Source organism: Oxyura jamaicensis, chromosome 1, assembly GCF_011077185.1.
Source record: "Oxyura jamaicensis isolate SHBP4307 breed ruddy duck chromosome 1, BPBGC_Ojam_1.0, whole genome shotgun sequence".
Taxonomy (NCBI): Eukaryota; Metazoa; Chordata; class Aves; order Anseriformes; family Anatidae; genus Oxyura; species Oxyura jamaicensis.
The window spans coordinates 75,566,688-75,589,244 of record NC_048893.1 but is presented as its reverse complement, the minus strand read 5'-3'; the positions used below and the strand labels follow the sequence as shown (position 1 = coordinate 75,589,244).

Sequence of the window (22,557 nt, the reverse complement as noted above, 5' to 3'; positions counted from 1 at the left end):
TTCCTTCCTTCCTTCCTTCCTTCCTTCCTTCCTTCCTCTCTCTTTCTTTCTCTCTTTCTCTCTCTCTCTTTCTTTCTCTCTCAATTTCTTAATTTCTTAATTTCTTTCATATTTCTTACTTTCTTAATGTATTTCTTAATTTCTTTCATTCTTTCATTATCCTTGCAGTGATAAACTGAGGTTCCTGTGGAGGTGGTGGTTTGGAGTCTACCTCTGGCCCTTACTTACTTCTTTGCCCTGCACAGGCATGCAGTGGCACCCAGCTTTCAACTCTTCATCTTGGCCCCCCCCCCCCCCGCGGCCCCCCCCCGGCTCTTGCCTTTTTAACAACAATGAACCAAGGTTACTTGGGCCTTCTTCATAAGCTTGGTCTGAACTCCTTTCTTACCCTAGGTTCAATCTGTCTTGGCAGAGCTTCCGTGCAAAGATAATTGTTGCAGTGTTAAAGTTTTGTCTGATAGGTTGAAGACTATGCTAATGACTGAGATAATTTTGTACCTGGCCGAGCTCTTTATTCCTTCAGTTGGCTTCCTTCTGGCTGCAGCACTCTGCATGAAGCTGCAGATTGTGGTCTAATTTTTGACAGATCTATCTGCAGAGAAATTTTCAAACTGAACCTTATTGACCTGCTCTCCTTTTCATCAAAGGAAGAAGAAATCCTCTTAATGGATGTTAAGGAGTCAATGTAAACTCTCGGTGTCTCTCCATTATTGCCCCAAATTTGAGGACAAGCTGGATAGACCCATGGGTAATTTCTGTGCTCAAAGCTCTGCAGTTCACAGAAATATTCCTCATTTTAATTTAATTTAGATCTTTTGGGGAATAATAACACAGTAGTTGCTAAAGCACCGAGTCCCATATAGGCAAGATGTCTATACATTTATCCAGCTCCTCTAGAGAGTTTTGTAGCCTGTGCTGAGCAATTGGCTTTGAACTGTTTTGCTGCTAGCAGTACCCAAACTGGCAAGATTAAATGACACTTAGTTAAAGATGACATTGCGTGTATATATATGCGTGCATATACACATGTACACCTACGTTATATATACATACAGGATATACTCATCTATGTGTAAATCTATGCACATTACATACACATGTACTCAAATATCTAAAAACGACAGCGTTGCTCCTAGCCTTCCACGTTGTCAGGTACAGCTCAGGGTGAGGGGTAGTTCTTTCTCCCAGGAGCTACATGAAGGTGCATCTGGGATCTCCTAAACAGCTAGCAGACGCCTCTTACACAGCATGCTGAATCCAAATTAAAGTGATGTGATAACAAGCAAAGCAAATAAACCTATTTAAGACTTATTTCATATTTTGTGTCTCTAAAGGACTTTATGGCTTTGGTAAGTCTGCCGTATTAGCAAAGTCACGAATTGTTCTTCCTCTGGGTTGCACAGCAAGTACTGTGGTGATGTATAGCATCAATTAATATAGCATTCATGTTGTATAATGTAATACCCATTAGAACAATACAAAGTAATATTATGTGATTTTATTAGCTTGTATTAGTAAACACAGATTGCATTAAAAGCTGTTTCAGTTTTATTTTTTAAATGTTTATTTATGAAAGAATAGCCCAAACTACAGAAGTCGATGATTTTCTGACACTACAAAAATTAGCTGCCTGCAGATCAGCTTAATTTAAAGGCTTTCTGTCTTCTTTGAAAAGGTTAATAAAACTGTGGCTAAAGAAGAGCCTGTGAACCTACTTATTAGGATTTCAAAAGCTTTTTGACAAGTTCTCATAAGATGAGAGTATGAAATAAAATAATTATGAATGAGATGATAGACAAAGCTCATAAAGAAATTAAAACCCACTTTAAAGTCTGACAGTTTCACTTTGTTTTAATCATTTTCTGCCACAGTCACATGTGGCTGCATTAAAAAAAAACACTGTACAATGCTTCTGCATCATGGCTTCAGCTGTTACTGTATTGAAAAGGTCATTTACAAACTTTCTAGTCAATTTTAAAAAAAAGAAATATAAGGGACCTATCTTATAAATGATAACATTAAAAACAAAAGAAAACAAAAAGATAACAATAACAACCCCACTTCAATTTTAACTGTGTCAAGCAAGACACAAATACTAGGCAATATGCTTAACTGCTGTCAGATAGTTACATTCACAAGCTCTGCAGAGCAATGGCACTTGACATTGGCTGAGGATTTGGACCAGCAGATCCAATAACGTTGCAAACATACACTGAGATATCTGAAGACACCGAGAACTGTAAAGAAAGCCTCAATAAAAGATGTTACAAGTTTGTTGCCAGTACATTGAATAAACATTTGCCCTCTGGACACTATATATTTCAATAGATAATTGTCTTTTCCAAGCTTTTCCCTTTTGCGATCAGTATTCTATATAACAAGTTTTTATTTTGCTGCTCATGATCATATTGCCTCAGATTGCATTGCGTTTTATAGGAGCAAACTGTCTCCAGCATAATGGAGACCATTCTGGCTCAGCAAATAATAGACAGGTACAGCTTTCCACAGCACAGCAATTTATTAAAATATGAAGGAGATACTAATGATGCTCTTAAAGGTAGGCAAAGCACATTTCATTGTATTCAGTATGGGGTTTCTAATTAATTTATCCAGAAACAATGAAAAGGTATACAAACATGCAGACACACAATTACTCTCTGCACAATCCTTGGTATGGAAATCACCTTGACTAAAGCAGATAAATGGTTTCCATACTTCGGAAAGGCTGCCGTGCTTAGAGAAGATAAAATAACACCAGCTTTCTGTTTACCAGGTAGAATGAATGCATTTTAAAAACCTAGAAGTCTTTTCAAATACAGTTATTGGAGCTTTTTTTTTTTGTTTCTTTGTTGTTGTTGCTGTTTTTTAACCCATGGATGCAGACATCTCTGAACCATGATAATACTTCACATGTATTATAGAATAAAAATACAGGGCAAGCTCACAAGACAGCACTGCATTCCCTAAATTCACCTTCCCCGCATTGCCTCATTTGCACTTGGTATATCATGAGGGATTCCAGTGGTGCCAGAAATATTAGAGTATGGTGGTGTGCTACAGTATTAATCCCCTTGCATTCGCAGTGTGGGTCACTGGTATAACTGGCATTTTCTTTTGTTCAGGTATATTGATGAGAGATTAAATTTGTTAAATATGAAAAGGCACGGCTATATGTATATAAACTCCATCCAAACAGGGAACATTTTAGTGGTCACAATAACTACACTGTCAAACTGCTCTCAGATCTGCAAATTACTTCATTTCAAGCACCTGGAAGTTTATATATTTAAAAGTAGAAGTGTAGATAATCGGTGTAGGGGCCCTGTCGCTTGGAGCAGTCCACCCAGTGCAGCAGCAGCCTTTGCACAGGCAGGCAGAGGAGAAATGCATGCTGAAGGCTGAATCCACCTGCACCAGCTCCCCTTACTCCCGCAGGGAAGCACACTGAAACCAGTAAGGCTCTCCACCTGCAGAGCCCTTTCTGAAACAGTTTTAATTCGCCCACTTATTTCCTGTTACCGATCCGGGAAGATGAGAGCACTGTTACAGCAAACTGCGTGTCGGTGACCCGGGCAGTGGTGGAATGATGCCAGCGAGCACCTGAAGCAATACCCAGCAGAGCAGCTTGGAGGTCAGCAAGAATGTGTGCCTCACTCAGGCGTGTCTGCAACCTCCTTCCCCGGCTGGCCCAAAATTAAGAAGCCCATAAATAAGCACTGTTTTGAGATCCTTCAATAAGAAGTGGAAGCTGAACTATGTTAATAGAGCACTCTGGAGCCTGAATGCAACCTTTAATAATTGGGGTAAAAAATCTCAGAGAATTCTGCTGAGATGTAACATAATGAAATGCCAGACAATGTCACTGCAAGTCTATAGTAGAAAATACAGGCAAAACAATGTCAGTGGATGTCTGTGTAGACAATGTTATGATTTGAGGAAAGGCAAAATGCTGTCAATGGAAGTCTATATGCTGTAGATAGCATTACCACAGCATGCGAATAAAGGCAAAATGATGTCAGGGCAATATACAATATGCTCAAGACAGAATATATTTAGTCTGAATAGAAAATATGTCATGTAAAATATAGTTGTATTGATTCCCATCTTCCACAGTGATGTGCTGTTACTTTTTACACTGTCTGTCCTTTTATTTAGATTTACCCTATATTCTAATCTGCTTTTTCCCACATTAACACTTCCTTTACTTGCTGTAAGTGAACCCACTACCATTGACTTTATTGACTTTGACTTTGGATTATTTGATTTAAAAGAAAAACAAATTTGGACCAAAATTCTCACTAAAAAAACAACAACAACAACAACAACAACAACAAAAACACAGCTACATCCACACTAGAATTAACAGGACCAAGATTTGACTGTCTATCCTCTCACTGAATTTCACAGACAAAAACAGAATAAAGTTGCCTATAAAATACATGGGTACACATATTCACATATATGTGCCCAGGTAAAATTCTAATCTGATCAGGGCAATATATATACTTTTTTTTTTTTTTTTTTTTTTTTTTTTAAGATTCATGTTGATTACTACTATTTTTTCTTAATTATATGTCATTTCTGCCTAAAAATGCTCTGGTGGTGACCTTATATGATTTACATTTACATAAAATGAAGGCCTAATATCCAAATTAGTTTAATTTGTACACATTTCATTATTTTTCTTAAGTCTCAGATTATTATACTCTGGGTCCAAGCAATTTCTAGTTTTGTCTACAGTCCTCCTAACTTCAATCAAACATTCATGTCCTAAATGGTCAGTTAATTTCTGCTAGGGCAGTCATGGTTCAGTTGCCAAGGGAAATGAAATATTCCCTGTATATTTTGGGCCCACTCTGCCCTCTTCTCTAAATCAAAGCTCATTTCAACTTCCAGAAGCTCTAGTGGCTTAAAGGTTAAATTTCCCCACAAGCCCTGCTTTGCAAAGCGAAGTATCTGTACTTATTGATGAAAGACTCTAAAATATAACATGTAATTATCTAAACTATAATCAATCAAGGAAAGCACTGAAGCTCTTGGCCTTCTTGAGCCTGGCTAAACTAACATTATTGCATTTGGTGCCCTTTTCTCTATTCTTTTCAGTGTTTTGACTCTGGACACTGGCAAGTCTAGCTACATCTACATTAGCAAGTAATTTGGCATAATTGAAGCAGATCTGCAGACTGAAGCAGCCAATGTTGAGGTCCATGTAGCTACACTACGTGTGGTAGATGTTTTTACTTTGGACAAGATGTAGTTTGGCCTCATTGGCCAAAAGACCCACCCATGCATGTGGTTCACAGACTCTCCACTGCCTGGTTGTTTATGTGGATCTGTGGAATTTGTGCTTCTTAGAAGTTAAGACATTGACACCTGACATTTATTACATGCACCTGGATAGGAGTGTCTAGATTAGCTTCCTTCTCAAGGGATGTCATGTGGACATTTGGCAGCACTGAGAACCAAACCAGTGTTCAGCAGCTAGGAGGCAATGGGAAATTTGCTTCAAGTGGTGGCGCTTCTGCTCTGACTTAATACACAGAAGGAGGCACAGCCTCCACTTCAAAGATCTTGTTTTCTAAAAAGCTGGTTTCACACTGACTTCAAACTAAGATTTTGATCCTGTGGAGAAAGAGTCACGAAGTTTGGGCTACTCATCTAGTGAGCTCAGTCTGGACAGACAGACTTTGAAACTTGGTCTGTGCAGTGTAGTAGGGACACCTTCTGTTGTGGCACCTCCAGAACGCAAACTCTCTGAAGAAACAGAAAGACAAATTTCCAGGAGCTGCACACTGGCTCCTTTTCATCCCACCTAAAACACTGAACAACCAGAGTTTTGAAAGCTTGGTGGGAGGGTGGGGGGGGAGGGGGTTTGGGGTGTAGTAGGATCTACCAAGTCATTAAGAAGCAAAATTGGCATAATCTCAGAAGAAACTGGCAAGAGAGGTGGATGCAATCTCGGGAGCCGTATCATTCAAATAGGCTGCTTAAGTTGTGGGAAGAGAAGTTATCAATGAAGAAGGCAAATTTTAGACAGAGCCTTGAATGCATTCCATCTTTCCTGCAAAACATTTTTATTTTTATAATCATCAGTCTTTGAAAAAGATAAATCCTGTAGGAGCACATCTGTCACTCCACCTATCTCATTTCAAGAGTGTTCCAGCATGTTAAAAAAATACAAATTCAGAACCAATCCCCGTAGTCCTTAAGTTCTTGTGTAGAGAGTCTTAACTTAGATTTTTCTTGATCTTTCTGCCTTGTATTTCAACCTTTATGTTACATTAGTATGGTGTTCTTATGCTTAATTCGCCTCTCATCTAGATGATAATGAGCTGTTATTGACTAGCGTTTCCAGTTCAGTGCAGTGAACATTGGGTAGTATTCATAAAATATTCCTCTTATGCCAGCTGAAATTGGTAGTGGTTTTGAGGCAAAAGGCCAGATTCATCAAAAGGATAATGGGCAGATATATTTTTTTGTTTGTTTGTTGTGTTTATTTTATTTTATTTTTTGAATTTTAATGATTGAATTGCATTGCTATTCTTTGTTTATCTATTTTTGAATTCCATCAGATAGCTTTAGGGATAAGTATCCAATTTCTGTATTTATAGGAAACTGGCACAAATTGAGAAAACAGAACAATTCCATGTTTATGAAGCATGAATTCTCATAGTAAATGTCAATATATTGTACATTAATACACAAGAATTCTACAGTTATGCACATATATATTAAATATTCATTCCTTCTGCACAAACCTTCAGCTTGGCTATTTTGTATTGCACCAGATCACACCAAAGTCCTCTTGGGGAGTATAAGACCCAGCTGTACCCACTGTTGCTTTTTTGTGAGAAGACCCCCATGTCCTGTGGCACTTCTCCCCCACCCTAATCCCTGCTGACAAAGGGCTGTGGACCAGGGTGAGCCCCCCACTCCCAGATGTTACCATGGGGGTATGAGCTCTGAAGGACCTTGCTAGGGCAAGAGGGGGATCAGGGAGAAGCGATCTGGAGACAAATGAGGTGTCTGCCCATGCTGTTGCCCCAGAAACATCCAGAAAGGGGGATGCTTTACCCATTAGAGGAGGCAGGAAGGATATCTGTCTGTGCTGACTTTGCAGGGAAGTCTGATTGGGTTTGCAATACATCATAAACACATTTATTTTTAAGGGAGCTGTATGCTTCATATGTGGTATGGTTGCCAGCCCAGTACAGAAAATAAGAAATGGATCTTGTTTCAGCAGTTTGAAAGCTACACTTGTGGTATGAGCATCTTCTGCCAGTGCGCACTTACATCTTATGCTTAAATTTAGTATGGAATCTCTTCTCCTGGTGAATGTCTTGGACATATGAAAAAACCTGTTTTTTCTCACACTAAAATTGGTTGAGAAACAGACCACAGAGCAGCTTAGATTAGGCAGGAAGAGGACTATGTCTGCTCAGGTGCAGCACCTGAGAGGTGTCTGCCTAACCACAGCCACATACAGTGACCAGACTCTGTAAGTCATGAAGACACAGATAAAGGTCACGTTATAAAGAAAAAAGAGGCAGATGTCACCCCCCCCCCCCCCCAAAAAAAAAAAAAAAAAAAGTAAATAAATCACTTTTCTACCAGCATGCTAACATGAAAATCCAATAAACAAAGCCCAAAACCTTTTACAGTCACCTGCAATGTATGATTAATAACATTTTTAATGCCCATCCCCTGCTTACAGGGATAATGAGCAAACATTCCCAAAAACTGCAAAATACTGCGTGGATAAACACTTTGGCTGTTGATGGGGAATTGGCTGAACACAAGAGATGGGCATCTGTATGAAATGCTTCCCCACAAATGCTCTATCTATTAAAGCTCACTGAAGTTGTTGGCATATGGCAATTCAAAACAAGGGTGGGTGAACATGTTTAACCTAGCCTGAAACTCAGTGGAAGACTGCAGAATCTAAGACACTGCTCAGCCAATACCGAGTTCTCAAACTGCTTAGAAGAGATTCAGGAAAACAAGCACAAGAGAAGAGAAAAAACAGTGTTCAAAAAAAGGTCATATGAAGCACAGCAAGAATAGCTCCTTTACAAAGACATGCCCCTCTCAAAAATACCTAACATTTATAAGGGATCATTGTTCCACAACACAGACATGCAGATTTGAGTTAATTTGATGATGGAGTTTCAAGCTATTATTTTAATTTGTTTTTGTTATTAATTCTTGAAAAATAATACAGGGAAAATATTTCTGAAGTAGACTCAAAAGTTAAAAAAACTTCTGCCTTCATTAATGAGATTTACCTTTTAATTCAAAGTGAGTTTTCTGCCTTCCTGTGTACAGAACTGTGAATGTGAGGGATATAAGAATCCACACATCTTCCTAAACCAAGGAGCTGACTTCAGTGAAATGAAAGACTGACCCATACACAGGATTTTTGTTCTACTTGTTACAAAATAAGATAATAATAAAAAAATTCTTCAACATAAAAGACTTTGAATGTGTTTTAAGAAACATAAATCCTTTATTAAGGAATTGAATAATAATTGTGGAAAACAGTTTAGCTGTTTGGTTAATTATGCTTTTTCTCTCAGCTCTTAATGTGATGATGTCCGTATCATTTCTAGGAATGTGCTAACTGGGTATGACTAATAAATTATGTTAGAAAGGGAAGAGCTTCAGAAATAAAGCCTTCTTAGTTATTTTAACCTCTGCCATGTATACACAGTACTTTTTGGCAACTAATTGGTATCTACTCAGATATAGCTATTGCTTTGCACAAGCATTACTAGATGTTGTTTTCTTTTCCTGTATAACATTCAGGACTTCATGGGAAACTCCGAAAACCTTTCTAGTCTGATAAAGCTTAGCCTTGGTGCCAAACATCTTCCTAATTTATTTTCCCAAGTATTTTATTGAAATAATGACTTTTGTGCATATGGTGCAGTTTCTTGTTTACACAGCAAGGCTCCATCCCTCTGTCCTTGCAGTATTGTTTGAACCCCACTTTGGCATCCCTTTCCATTGCCGGAGCTGGGTTTGCACAGATGAGAATCAGACTTCCATGTCAGCCTTTGTTACATCCAGGTGCACTTCCCCCTCACGTGAAAGTGCTACAGTTATCTGCTATTTGTGATGATCTGTTTTCTGAACACCAGCAGTGGCAATTCATACTAAATGAGGTCCAGATCCTAACAATCATTATTTTGTTCATATATTGGATATGTGAACTGCTATGCTTGGTGAAATTGTCATTTAGAAGTATAACACTTCACCTGATTTACCTTTTGGGTTGGAACATTTCTGAAAGGCTTCTCAGGGATTAGAGATGGGGTCCAGATCTGATATGCTGTGGACAATTCACAGTGCAATACATTTTTTTTTAATTATTTTTTTTTTAGTTGAAAAGATGGTTAAAAGCTATAAAGCACAACATGCAAAACTTAGATATTAAGTCTCTGCAGTTTTAATTCAGGCCTCTTTCAAGTGTACACTTTGATATAGCCTTTCGATATATGATCAGATTCCATTTTTTTTCTAAGAATCCTGGTTCTTTCACTGAAAGGTAGGTACTGAGTATTTCCATAGAGCTATCCAGCTAAATACCTCTTAAATTTTTCCCTCTTCCGGCAGACACAGAGGCAATGTCCGAATCTCCAGGAAGGATTCAACTACACAAAGTACAGCAGTTTTTCCTCTTTCCCAGTTCCCATGCCTCCTCCACCTGAGTGGTTGTTTTTCAGATTCTGCAAACAAATGAGCCCTTCTTCACTGCAGGCTGCATGGGTCCATCCTGTGCCCTGCATGAGGTTGAGTCCAGTGGAAAAAAAACCTGTATGTGATCATGTAATTAAATATAGTATGCTAAGGCTTACATGCAAGGTGGAGGTCTAATTAAGACTACAGAAGCAACTGTAATTCTGGAATTTCCTGACTTTTTCCACTCCAGCCCCTACTGTGTTGGGGAATTTAGCTGTCAAAGTCTCACAATTCTTCATTAAGTGTAAGTTTAAGTGAGTTTTTTTTGTTTGTTTGTTTGTTTGATTTTGTGTGTGTGTTTTTTTTTAGGGGGAGAGCCATAAGCTGACAATTTTCTGAGGGTGCAGAGGGAGGCAGATCTCAAGCAAAAAGCAAGGGATTCATGGTCTCCTTGAAATCTCTACATCAAAACATAGAGCTAGTACTGCTTTTCAAAAATGTGCCTGGAAGAATTCTTTCAAATGCCCCAAGCATGGCATTTTTCCTTAATTACATTTTCAGAACTGTCTAAACCATTCTAGCTGAAACTTTCCAGAAAAATTTTGCTTGAGACACCTGGCATGGAAAAATTCAGTCCAAGTAATTTAAAGCTGCAAAATTATAAGCAACTAAAAACAAAATCTTGTAATGGGAAATGTCAGGCAGTTTTAGTTACTGATGATACTACCAGCTCTGTCTGTTTCAACATGAAACATAAAGAGGGACAGGAAGAAAAAAAAATAAAACAAGACAGACAGAATTATAAATGATAAAAGGAGAAAGCTTGCTTACTGGAAGAGGTGGGTTTTAAAGAAATTTTGGAAGTGAATAAAAGGACGTTTGACAGATGAGGTCATGGAGACTGCTTAAGGTGTTAGGAAGCAGCATGAGTGAAGGCATAAAGCTGAGTAAGGGGAAGAAAAGAGCAAGGTAAGACTATTGGAGGGTGTTCTGAGAAGGCAGATCAAATAAGAAATGGTAACACTACAAAAAATATAGTATGAAAGTTCCATTGTTATGACCATAGCTAACGTAATACATAGAATATCATCTGGCTTCACTTGAGATGCTCAGGTTCTTTGTTGACAGATAGGTGGAGGAGACTGCCTCCCGCGGAGACATCCTGTTCTAGTGTAAATATTTGTAAAATACCATGGTGTGGGGAGGTAGTTGGGGGGGTAGGAGGGGGGGGGACGACAAACACTGCCTAAACTCACTTCTTCTCATATGTCTTAGCTACAGCTCATTTCTAATTTTTTTTTTTTTTTTTCCCCAAGATCCTTACTCCTACTAGTTCTGCTGACTTCAGTGGAATTCAGTAAGAAGCAGAAAATATCTCAAAGGCAGATTTTGATTTCCAGTTAATTTTTTAGATAAGAATGTTCAATACTGAATTCCTTGACATCTTTAGGGACTTTTGAATACCTACATACTGCAGAGCCAGTGCCAGCTATAGTTCCAAATCTTTCTTCATTTGGCAGGGTCCAGCCTTCAACTCTTGAGATCTTTATTAATTTAAGAAGCTCTCTTGACTGAAGTCAGTCATGCTCAGTTTTGTGGCAGGACATCTCAAGAACTAGCCTTTAATCTCCTTTGTTTTGCAAATGAATGGACTTTAGTCCTAATGATAGTGTAGAATATTCTACTAGTTTTCATGGTGCAACATTGGCTCTTTACTCTTCTACCTGCACCCTACCTCAGGTCCCAGAGATTTAGAACGATTCATCATTTATGAAAAGCATTTCTCTTGATTTATATGCTAGAATCATATTTATTTGGGAACTGCTTGAAAATCTGTCATTGTGGTGTTTGTGACAGCTTGACAAGGCCTGTTGCCATGGAAAAGCCTTGAGATGTTGTACAAATATATTCCTAGGTCAGAAGTTCTATGTATTTTTTGGACATGGATGCTAAAGGGAAAAAAAAAAAAAAAAAAGAATGATTAAACATTTAAAAAGCAGAATAATAAAAATAACAACAACAACTAACATTTGATGCTATATTTCAGTAACCAAAAAAATTATCAAAGCATTTCATTTATGCTGTAACAATCCACCTAGCAATACAAATTCATTTATTTCCAGGGTTTACCCCCATCCTTAAAAAATCTTATTACTAGCCCTTTTTGCTATACTGATGATTCCTCTATTAATAGACTAGCAGACAAGGGAGCTATTATTCTCACCCCCTATCTATTTTTTCCGTTAGGTAAGGTTGACAGTCTCTGACTGCTCACTGTTCTATAACCTACCATGTGTTCAGGCCACTAACTAAAACTCATCCGCACATGTTGTTTTTGGTGAAAATTATGACTAGACAGGAAAAGAGACAATAAAAACATGTAGAAAAGTATGAAAGAAAGCTCAATATAGGTATGCATCCAAAATAGTGATATTTTTTGGACTCAGACAGAAATGAGGAAATGTCAGCACAACAATGTGGAAAGTCATCTGAGAATGTCTCTGCAGTTTGTCCATGTTCATGACTGATGCCCTGTGTTTTAGCTCCAACTGTACCTTCATGCTGACACAGAAGAAGTCTTTCCAGCCCTTTTTGCTTTCTGTCACACAATATTTATGTATTTCATAAGGGGATTCTTGAGCATGGACAACTTCAGTCTGTCCTGAGACGATGTGATCTGTGGGCACCAGCTTGCTGTCTTGTGTGCTGGCAGCAGCCTCAAGAGAAGACAGTTTTCCCTCAGTTTCCTTTCTCTCTTTCTCTGCATGCTTGAATGCAGAATTTTTACAAGCCTATTTATTGTGACAAAATGCTTCTCCAAAACAGTGCTTGAAGTGGGGGAGTGGGGATAGGTTATGGCCCCACCGTTGTAAAAAGCTGAGGCCTAAGCACAGGTTATATCCCTGGCTGGGGAACCTGGCTCCTGCTCAGCTCAGAATCCATGACAACCTGTGGGCCAGGGCCATCGTCTCTCAAGGTGTAAAATACAACTGAAAAGAGCAGTGGCTTGGTTTTACCCTTACAAAAGATGTTTTCCCCCAAGCCAACTGGCATTTCCAAAAGAAACAAGGAACATGCTGAAGGTTGAGGCAAAAATACGGCAGCATAGCATGTTACTGCGTACCACTGTACTTTGAGCCTGACTCAGGAGCTTGTAGGAAACTAGAAATATCTTTGACCAGCTTTCCTCACCTGCCATTCTTGCCCGCTGCCTTCCCCACCGGCCACCCAGCTGTGAAAGCCGCCAGGAGAAAGTCCTTCCTTTGGAGTGTTAGCCAAAACCTGGATCTCCTGTAACTCACTGGGCTTCCTTGGTCATCTCTGAAGACATGAAAGGTTTGCAAAAATGTTGTTATAATCTTTTTTAAAGATCAGGAAAACTTTTCCAATACTCCAAGTTTTCTCATATTCCTAGACTATGTTGTTTAGCCAGCTCTTTTTCCACAGTAGGATCTGTCTGTTCTCTATTTCTTCCATACGAGTTTTGGCATCTATTCATCTTGTTTGCTTAATTATATTCCATCAAACTATGAGGTACTGTACTTGAGATCCTTAAGCATCAAAATGGCATGTATTTTGACTTAGAGTTCCCTGCTATTTGATCCTTATTTTCCTTAATCAAAGTGCTAACTCAAAAGAAGGGGAAAATGGCTGGAAGCAGTGAAATGAGAATCAATCTATAGTTTGAATGCAAGCCACAAATATGCCATGAGAATGTAGACACATGCACATAGTGCCATCAAGAAAAATATCCCAACCCTCCCACACTTTTTACACATTACAATGTATTAAAAAATATTTCTGGTCAAAGTGAAATATGTTTGGAAAAAAATAAAAAATAAAAAATAAACTACAAAGTTGTCAGTACCTCCAGAATTTTCTGCAGAGGCATGGAATAAAATAACTCAGAAAAACTTTCCTGAGAGTTCATTAGTCTAATCTTGATTTTTGGAGTTGTGGTCTACCAAATAAAGTGTGAATAAAAGGGAAGGTATTCAGATGACTAGTCTAGTTACTACCTGCTCCAGCAGGAAGCATGGCACTTCTGTGATAAGAATTAATATACCATTGGGCAAATCAACTTCACTTCAGGTACATGCATACCCCGGAGCAATAGGAGATAACATGAGTGCACATTTTGCATGTCCTGTTTATCACCAGCTGTGTTGGTCACCTATTCAGGAAACCATCCTTAAGTGCTGTAGCACACAATGATGAATAGGAGCATCAGCTGAACAGTACCAATGACCATGAATAAGGTACAATTCACACATACATAGGTATATATGTTTCAAAAGCTTGAAACAGAATAATCATTAAATCTGTCTAAATAAACTGGGAAACTGAGGCATAGGATGATGTGCTCCAGACAATACAGGGCAGCATTCACAGATCTGTGCTTGTGAGGATGCAATTCATGGCCCATCAAGCAGAGTGATTTTTTTTTGTGCACTTTGGAGAAATGTTGTTATATACATTATAACTCCGCAAAGACACCAAGAAACTTCCCCCAGTAATTTATTTTTCAGCTCAGTATCCAGCTTTTAAGGATAAGATTCTAAATAAGGAACCAAAAAAAAGGTTGCTGTTTCTCACCATAATTGTAAACTGAAAATAAGCACTTATACAACCTAGCCCAAATATTTAGTTAAAGAACAGGTTTATAGCTAAAGATATCCTAAAACATGTTTGAATTATTATATATACTACTTAAACAGTTAAACTGTCAGCTTAGAGTTTTGTATATCTACCTCATTAGCACCTCCAGGGCCTGTGGTAGGTGAATCTGCATCTTAAAATTTTGTATTTTTCCATGCTTTATGCATCCTGTAAAATGCCTTGAAAACTTTATGAGGGATGTTGCATTAAAATGTGTGATTATAAATATGATTTAAATATCTGAAGCATTACAGAGTGATTATTGTTCAATAAGGCAGCATGCATAAAAGGGTTATCTGCATGCTGTGCTTAGGTTTCGACAATATAATGTAATGAATTGTTCAATATAGTTTGTATGCTATTTGTCTCTGTTTCTTCCCATACTCCAGAGATGCCTGATATGCAGTCCTCTAACAAGGCTATTATAAATTGCTGAACAATAAACAGCCCTTGAGATTTTTAGATAGTATGTGGTTAGTATGTAATCCATCTCGAGGAACTTGATTTAGTGCCACAAAGGAACATCCTTGACAATACTCAACATTGTTTTAAACTGCTGCTAAATCAATTACTGCATTTGGGAAATGCCATGTTTCTTCCGTTCCCTGCTCCATGCCGGTGGCCTAGCTGCTCAAGGAGAGATTTAGGGAGCGCTGCTACAGAGCCAGATGAGTTCCCTGGAAACTACTGAAGTAACCCAGCTTGAAACAGTGATAACTTAAGGCCTCCTAAAATCTGCACTAAACTGAGCAACTGAGATATCATTTGGCTGGATTGTCCTAGCTGTGTCTAGCAATGAATGGTTTACAAAACAAACAAAAATGCTTCCTTTTAGATTGGTGCTGTGTCATGGAACAATAATGTCCACATACACATGGTGGCTGCACAAAGGTTTTCATGCTCAGTGCACTATGTTCATTGATTATTTTCCCCTTGTGACGTCCCAGAGAGTTGGAGCAGTGTTATTATCCCCTTTTCCCAGATGTGATACACCAATTACTTAGTGCAAGGCTGCCAGGGGGGTGGGAGTAGGGGGAGGCTCACAGACCAAAGATGAATGCTCTCTTGAATATAATGATGTTACAAAGGGTGACCCAAAAAGTTAAACAAGACCAAGGACATTTCTGTGTCTTTTGCTCAGCTGCTGAGGCAATTGCTGGGGACACTGAAGGCAAACGGAGAAGTGCACTTCATGTGTCTGAGCTGTAACCTTGCCCTGTTGCTTTAGAGACATAAATAAGGATTCCTAGGCAGTATTTTCTATATCTCAGGAGACTGCACAGGAGGAATATTGAGATGCAGTTATTACAACAATAATGTTCTGACATGTTTCAGGGGCTATGACAGTCTCAGAAATATCACTTTTATTGTGAGAAAAGACGACTCAAGGGAGGGAGATCAAGGTAGAACGAGGCAAATTGTGCAGGATTCATTACTGAGAGCTACATGATCTCGTTTCTGAAGGATTAATATCCTTTCACCTCACAGTCTATACATTCTGGGTGTCACATCACCAGCCAAGGGGACCACTTAAGCTTTCAGTCAGTAACCCTTCCAGGCTTTGGAGTTTTGTTCCCTCTCTCTCCAGCTCCTGTCTTCAGAGGGTGCCCACCTTTTTCCCTAAATAGCCTTATGTCCCACTGATTCTGTACCTCTCATAAAGTCAATCTGATCAGGTATCGATCCTTCATCTACAGCATTGCTGGAAATGGCAGCCAGCTGTAGCTATGAAGAACAACAACTGGCAGACACTCTGGTTAGTGTTGGCACTGTCTCTCTCTTACGAGATCCAAATTCCTGGGAACCAAATGTTCCTGTGATTCTGGCTTTCTGCTGCCAATAAAGCTTATGATACAAGCTAATTGGCTTGTAACTTTTCTTGGAAATCTGGAAGGGAAATGGATAGGTTGCCTCTATTTATACACCAATATACCAAGAATCTGCATTAAGATAAGGGAAAAAAATATATACAGCAGTAGCCATAAAAAAGCCAATGTTTACTCTTCTTCACTAAGAAGTGGTTTCGCAGACATATAAGTAGTTTTTATTTCAAATTAGCTTAACCAAACTATAAGGGTTCTTTTTCCCTCTATTATCGCTGTGAAGAAGGACAGGAGGAGTTCATTGCAAAAGGGTAATTTTAAAGTTCCTTCAGGGAGGGACTTCATTAGGGATTTGTGTCCATTATGCATCAAAACTGTGGCCAGTCATAACCCAGAAAATGAGAGCTAAAACCTGCTGTGAGAAAGATGTTTGTGGGAGCTTCCCTTTGCTCAGCAACTGATGATTCATATCTCCATTGACATGTATGTAAAGGATGAGTTTATGACTGAAGAATATCTTATTCATCTTTGTATACTTCCTTGTAGCCAGTCTACTCCTATCAGTTGACAGATGACAGAAACAGCAGTAAAATTCATATCTTCCAGGGTTTAGAGGAGAAGAACTCTCCGAGCCATAGAAAAGTTGCTTTAGATTTGGCTATCATGTTAGGATCGGCTTTTGCTAAAAATAAATAAATATATAAACATAAAAAATCATGACGGCCATTTAATTCTGAGTGCTTTAAAAAGCATTTCAAGAAGTATAGTCATGGAAATATAGGTCCCAGTCAAGTGCAAAAATAAAATAAAATAAAATCCCTGTGGGATAGAAGGAATTAAGATTAAAATTGTCTTGGAGCATTTGTGCCAAAATCCAAGCAAGCTACTACTGAAGGTTTGTGGGTAAAAAAGCACTTTTCCTATGAAATAGTTCCTCCTGTCATGGGCCAAATCTGTTTTCACCCTTGTAACTGAGAGCAGTGATTGGATCCAGTTCAGCAGACATTTTGCTTTATGGGGCTTTCCTGAAATAAGAAGAAGGGTATTTAAACTGGGGAAGAACAGTTCTTTTTTTTATCTGTCCTGCTGAAACTGTTTCATAAGGCCTGTTGACCACATTGAGAGGACCACAGAAGATCTAAAACAGAGCTAGAAGGACATGCATAGGTATAAGTCACAGACAGAAAGAGGAGTTAGGATGTAAATTCAAACATTTCCAGCTTCTCCCTCTGTTCACAAAATACTACTGTTCTTACACGCTTATTAATGTGCCTCTTTCTAAAGCAACAGGGAGAAATAGAAACAGCTCTTTTGCACAAAGTGGGAGTGAAGAGGTTAAAGTCACAAAATTCTATCATTCTTGATGGATCTTTTTATTTTCTTCTAGTCCATTTTTTCCTCAAAAGAATACACACATTATTTTTACCTTAGGTGTATCTGCTTCACTTGTTTTACTTTTCAGACAGTTACCTGGCTGTAAGCCAGCACTGCAAAATCAAACCCTGCCATTTATTTTAGGATTTGCTTTTATTATTCTTGCCTGAATTTCATATTTTTTCATTTCTTATTACTTTATGTCATGCAGTTTTTATTGTTGTTGTTGTTGCTGTTTTTTCTTTTCTTTGTTAGCTTTGTTTGTTTCCTGTCACTCACTATTTGGTAGCTCAACTATCAGAGCAGAATGAAAAAGCTACATGCTAACCCAGGTTATATATATTACTGTCACTTTCCTACCACTGAAAAACGCAAACGGCAACCAAAAAATGAGCAGATCTGAGGTAGGTCAGTAACTTAGACTACAGTTCTTTGAGTTATGCCAACTCACAAGGAATCTTGAATTGCAGATACAGGGGTTGGGCTTTTTAAAAAGTCATTCTGTTTACTGAAGATGAAAGCAATACAATAAAAATGAGAATAAGCATGAACATGATGAAAAGCAAACAAGAAGTAACCCAAGTCACATCCTGAGTGTAATGTACACAGAGAATCTTTTTATTCCTCAAAAGAGCAAAAATCTATTTGTGGCAGTTGGTCGCAACCCAGAAGTTTGTTTGGATCACTGAATCATACCCTCATACTGTTTAGGACTATACATAGTTGTGACTGAAATGATCCTGGAAAAATCCCCATCTACTTAATTTGTTCTTCTTGAGGTTAAACCCATTTTCCTGCTAAAGATGTATGGGGAAATGAAAAAAAATGGTGGAGAAACAGAGGCCAAATTCCCCAAACCAGACACTTAAAAGTAGTTCTTGCACTTTTAAGAGATGGACTGATTTTCCACACAAACTGGGCATCTGCCAACTTCCAGTGCACTCTGAGAAAAGGAAAACACAGTGGGTGCCTACATGCTGCCTTGGAGAGCCTTATTGTAGCTGCCTCTTTCTGATTTGCACTGGTTTGAGGATTAAGGACAAATCCCCCTTAAAGCTTCCACTTTGAAAAATGTTGTCCCAGAGTTTCCTGCAGCCCAGTAACGTCTCAGATACCTCTTCCCCTTTTTTGTCAGTGGCCTGTACCTGATGGAGGAGACAGTCTCAGACAAAGCACCAGCCCAGGATGAATGCATGGTGTTACAGCGATTTCCCTCAGGAAACAGGGGCACACTTTCTGAGAGTGTCTTAATTACAAGAATATTTCTGATATCCCTAAGTTTTCTCTTATCTTTCCTTGATGTCTCATTATTCCTCTCATTATTCTAAGGTGCTTCCTACTCTCTGGCTTTTGGAAACCTTTTTGCAATTGTACAGCAGATACACTGTCTGCCTTTCAGTCCCCTTTCCCAATCATGTAAATTCCAACTTGCATGGAAGGAATGAAACTTCTGAGTAGCATGACTGTTATTTGAGCCCTTCAACATCTGATTCCTTTCTCTGTAGCCTCAGCCACATGCACTGCAGCTATCTCTACGTTTTGAGTGGAATGAGAAAACAAGCACCGTTCACCAAGGGAGAGCACTACAGCTGGAGGGAGAAATGCAACTGCACCACAACCAGCCACCGCCACCACCATGGGAAATGGCCAATGTGGCATAGCATTTGCTAGCCACAAGGGATGATACGGCACTATTTTATCACTAGATAAGGCAGCCAGGCCATAGTTTTCTTTGGGTTATTGACTCGTAACTCTCTTAATTGGTGAAATCTGCCTCTGGTCAGTTTTGTAAGCACACAAAGACAGTGCCTTTTGTCCCACACTTCCTGACCTTATGTGTTAGTGCAATACGCAGTAATATGTCAAATGCTGTTTAGTCTTCATAATCCAAGGAGATTATGTTCATAACTTCCCCTCTGTCTGCTCACAGCTTTATCTCCTTTCAAAAATGTTACAGCATTTTTTTAGAAAAGATTCACCCTTTACAAGGTGGATTTATTTTTAACTACCAGGTCTTATTTTCTCATGTCCTACCTGTACCAGTATAGTCCAATGCACCATATGGGGCTCCACAATCCTTGTATATTCTTCTCAAAGTGCAATATGGCAATAATATTTGAACTTCTGAACTTGCGTTTCTGAAATCTGTGATAGTTGAAAGTAGCAGTGTGAAACAGTAATTAGTCTACCAATCTGATTATTGTTTTTTAAAAATAGAATATTTGCATTATTATTTAGAGGGGTTACAGCCTAGCTGCAGGCCCTGGCTGCTCATTCCTGCTGCGGCAAGATGAGGCCACAACAATAGACTGCAGCTACACAACCAGATGATTTATGTTTGGCATAACTGAGAGTGTGAAAAACCTTGTCAGGGAGGAAGAGGTCAGAAAATGAGTGGCTGATGGGGAGGGAGGATATATTCTGACTGCAAATGTAAGAGAAGCTCTGCTTGGCAGAAGAGCTGTGCTCACAGGTCACCACCCACTCCTGGCCCCTGGCCACATCTCCCTGTACTTCCTCCAGAATTTCTACCTCCTCAGTTGGGCCTAATGTCAAATCAGCTGTCTGTGTGGCTTGTTTTAATCTTTTAATTGAGGAAGCAAATAACTCCAGCAGAGGAGAGAGGAAAGCAGCAGGAACAGGAAGGATAACAGGCTGGGGGGTTTTCTCCTTCACTGTCTTTGTGTTGTTTGGTGGTTGTATGTTGTGCCGTGTCATGTGTCATGTCATGTCCACCCCCCACACCCCCAATGATTGCTAGTCATGCTTCCACAACAAAATTAACTGTCCAATTTAAGACCATTTCAGGGGTGAAATCTTGAAAAGTTTTGTCATTAAGTTCAACTGAAGTAGGCCCAAGCTCTGAAAACTCGCATAGCCTATTCCTTTTGGTTTTCTTATGTACTTAATCCTCACTGCGCACTGAGTAAGGCAATGATCCTACAGAAAATAATGTATTATCACATAATTGCAGATTGCATTATATGGTGTATTCATTATGGGGGCTAAACTGAGGTTACACAGACAGCCTTAATTCTGGCATCTCCTAGCTTTTTAATGTTTGACTTTACATCCTTTATGATGGCTTCGAATGAAGTTTGCAGTTGTAAGTAATGATTAATTTTGATGTAATTATTACAACTTCGCTTTATATCTGTGTTATGGAGAATTTCACAGCTGTGTCCTTCTAAACAACGAGGATAGGAATTTGCTTGTTCGCATGCTTAAGTTGCTGAGCTTTTTTCTCAATATTTTTTTAAAGAACTTTGATGACTTTGGATGCCACTATCACTGTAATTTTTACATTGTGATCCAGTAATATATTGCACTTTTCGGAGTATGAGCTTGGTAACTGATTTCAGTGGACTGAAATATGTCCTTCATGAATCTTATAAATAAATAAATAAATAAATTTACAAATACTTGTATCTGCTAACGATATAATTTTACATCTTTATACTGTCACTGTTAATTGGTGGATTCTTGCACCAAATCTGGTGTTGAAGCACTGAAGGCTGAGTCAATCTGATACCTGCTTTGTTCTTACGAATGATTATTGTTTTAACAAAACGCTCATGATCCATTTTCAAAACATAGTAAGCATTAGGGATTTCAAGTGAAGCATATTCAGAAGTTCTTGGGATTAGGATCTATATGTAACTGTGGGCATGAAAGTCATTGTGCTGACTGAGTTTTCTGAAGAGAAGTGAAGTTACTCTGGATGTAAAATTTGCATGATTGGAACCCTAATTTGACGTCACACTATATCCCATTCACTTCTTCACCCTGTAGTAAAAAATTGTAATATGCACTGTTACTACTCTGTTATGTAAGGTAATGAAGTGTAATGTGTGAAGCAAAGTATCTTGGCTACGTAGCTATTACACTCAACTTCCTACTTCTAACTCTATTATCCCCTATTCTAACAATCTAAGGAAAAAAAAAATTAGAATATCAGAAGAGTGTTAATGTTCATTTCATATTAAGTTACAACCTTGCTACAACAGATACTGTTACAGTAGACAATAATTTCACCACCTGCTGGAGAAAGGAATTAAAGTAGTATTCAATAGCCATTTTTCTTAACAACACATTATTTCATTGATGATACATTAGGCTGTACAGCATTTTACTTTGAAATAAATATGAAATAAACCCCAGAAATTTCAGATTATTTTGGTTCTGTCACAGCAAAATTTAAGAAATTCTAAGTCTCACAGCAAAATTTAAGAAATTCTAAGTTGAGATACTTTACAGTATTTCAAAGGATTGTATTACAAAAATGTAAAAAGTCTTGATTTAGACTAAATATGGCTTAAAATCTTAGTTTCTATAACTGCGCATACATAGTAAAAATGAGGACTAGTCTATTAACATTAAACTGTTTCAAATAATTCTGCCCATAGACCATCCCTCATGACAAAACTTTGGTTTTGTCAGTGTTTCCATTATTAGTTTTGAGCCAAACTTCCAGTGGCTTTAAAATTAATTCATAATGGTATTACTTCAGGTTAGACAAGAATGCAGAATGTTCCTCTCCTGCACTCCTTCCTCATCCATTGTTGCCATTGAAAGTGGTAGTACTACCATCGATTTGAACTGATCAGCCCTCTGTAGAACTTGTGATATCAGAAAAATCTCATATTTCTGTCTTAATTTTTGTACTGGATCACAGTCATTGCTGAACCTAATTCAGGCATGTTCTAAAAGAAACAAACATACTTCTGATTACTAGGTCGTCAGTTCAGATGGTGCAAATCTCAAAGTGACTAGAAGTAAATCACAGATCTGGGGAAAATTTAAAAATATGGATTCATATTCTGCACTAGAATGTGAAAATGGCTTATCACTGTATTGGTCGATTTCATTGAATATTTTGTTTCTTCCGGACGAATCACCTGGAATTTATTTAGTGGTCTGTGATAAGGTCATTGAGAAACTGGGGATTCCAGAATAACATTAGTTAAGGTATTGCAGGCCTTTGAATGAACAATGGATGAAGCCACAGCCAGGCCTTTCT

The 22,557-nt window shown here is 38.4% G+C and overlaps 1 long non-coding RNA gene across 1 annotated transcript in view; it reads right to left on the bottom strand.

Annotated features, from left to right (window-relative positions):
* The window catches only part of LOC118160312, a 49,716-nt gene that overhangs the window by 5,092 nt on the left and 22,067 nt on the right, over positions 1–22,557 (bottom strand). Inside the window, exon 2 of the long non-coding RNA XR_004747416.1 lies at positions 18,143–18,151. This is a non-coding gene — a long non-coding RNA (uncharacterized LOC118160312). The remainder of the gene's footprint in view (positions 1–18,142; positions 18,152–22,557) is intronic.